We start from the raw sequence: 2,008 nt of genomic DNA, 5'->3' as shown, positions 1-2,008 counted from the left end.
CCACCTGTGTCTCCCTCGTTAGCCTCCTCGTTTGGTTTCCTATTTATTTTCCTTGTGTCTGTCATCCTGTGCTGATCCGTCATTTCTCATTGTGTGTGTTTCGTGTCTGCATGTGTGCAGCTTTAGGCCTGCCTGTCTGTTTTTCCCCTTCGGGGTGGTTTGAGTTTGTTTTTGTTTCATTTTTTACTAAAATAAAATCCCATTTCTCCAGCGATTGAGTCCTCGCTTCATCTCCCCGCATGCACGCTAACACTTTTAATGTCTGGGATGTGTTTACACTGCAGAACAAAACAAAGGATTGTCGAGTTCTGTTTAATACAGAATTTATTTTTTTACTCATAAATAGAAACTCATCATAAAAGCCCATAGGAAAATCTTGTGGGAACCAGAGGGTGGTGTTTTGTCATCATACTTCCACTACTCTATTTCTCAAATGGGAAACTTTTTTTTTTCTTCTTCTTCTTCTTTGAACTGCCCTTGATTGAAATATAATTATTATTTTTTTGGCTTTATCTAGCATCCAGCTCTGACCTTAAGGAGTTGGTGAAATTTTGGCTGGGGTGGGAAGTGCCAGATAGAAAGATGGTAGTGGAAGTTGTTACTGCTGACATGCCGAAGTCCTCCACTTGCTTCAACATGCTACGATTACCAAGTCATTACATGGATTTCAGCCATTTTAAGGACGAGCTCCTTAAGTGCACTGGCACGTCTGAGTTTGGTTTTGGGCTTGTATAGTTATGTGAAATTGAATACAATAATACAGACACCATGTCTATAAATTAAGTTTGACCAAAAATTAACTTTTTGGTCAATTTTGATGCAGTTCATCTACACCCACACGTTCATGTAGAATTGCGGTTTTATTTTTGAGAAGGGGAAACCACTATGCAATAGTTTTCAACAGAGCAATTTAGCTCTCCATAGTGCCAATGTACTTAATTAAACAGTTCTTGAAAAAAAAGAAAAACATTTATTTTCCATCAAATAAATTTACATTCAGTTCCAGCACTTCATGTGTCTACTTAATGTGCCATTACTCAAGTGACTGGCAAAACTGCACTGCAGCCGTATAAATGTCTGTCCCGTGGGATTGGGATGGTGATCTTGGATCCACTGTGTCCTTCAGTGCTGCAAGTTGCTCTGGTGTAAGTGGACATTCTACAGTAGGAACATTAACACCAACACTTTCATCAGGAGGCAATCCACTGCTTTCCCAATCAATATCAGCAATGTTCAGTTCCTAGGTAAACAAAGAACAACATTTCTGTATAAATGGTATACAATCTCAGTTCCTGTAATAGTTAAAAATACTACATTTATATGAGTACTACAATGCTAATTAAGTGTTTAAATGTAAGTGAAGGAAAATGTTAATTCTCACAACCCCTGTAATATTTCAAACAAAAAAATGTAAACATGTCTGTAAATTTGCATGAACAATAATACCTCTTCATCTTGGGGATCATCAACTGGATAATGAATTTGACCCAATTCCCAGAGCTGGTTTGGAGACATGTTGTGTTCTGTTCTCAAAGGGTGATTATCCCACCCATCTCGGAAAAGATTTAGATCATCTTGTAGCCTTGGTAGGAATGTGTAGTGGCAACAGAAGAGACGTGTTTGGTCTGCAGTATGAAGGTAGTTGGCTTCCTCAAGATAGTGTAGTACATAGTACACACACTGGTCACGGCAGTCCACACATCTCTCCACAGTCGTTCTATTCTACAACATAAAGCATCACAAGATAATTCCTAAGCAATTAGTTGGTTCAAACAAGCATTTGGAGAATAAAGCATAAGGTTACATAGAAGATATGTCTGCTACACAATACTTTCTTTACATACCTTTGATTGTGGACACTTCTTCCTGAAATGAAACTGCTTCTCCCTGTGCCACGAACTGTGAACATTAAACGTGCAATGTCCACGTTCTCGACTCCATGGTCTCCTCTGACCCTGTAATGACCATAAAGTTGGTCAAGACAATGTTTTAATACTTAACATAATGC

The 2,008-nt window shown here is 38.5% G+C and overlaps 1 pseudogene; it reads right to left on the bottom strand.

The window, feature by feature from the left end:
* Positions 1-832: 832 nt before the first annotated feature.
* The window catches only part of LOC107569170 (uncharacterized), a 9,228-nt pseudogene continuing 8,052 nt past the window's right edge, over positions 833-2,008 (bottom strand).

This window comes from Sinocyclocheilus grahami, unplaced genomic scaffold, assembly GCF_001515645.1.
Source record: "Sinocyclocheilus grahami isolate Dianchi unplaced genomic scaffold, SAMN03320097.WGS_v1.1 scaffold1320.1, whole genome shotgun sequence".
Classification (NCBI taxonomy): domain Eukaryota; kingdom Metazoa; phylum Chordata; class Actinopteri; order Cypriniformes; family Cyprinidae; genus Sinocyclocheilus; species Sinocyclocheilus grahami.
Note: the sequence above shows the minus strand (reverse complement) of the source record. Positions and strands in the feature narration are given on the sequence as shown.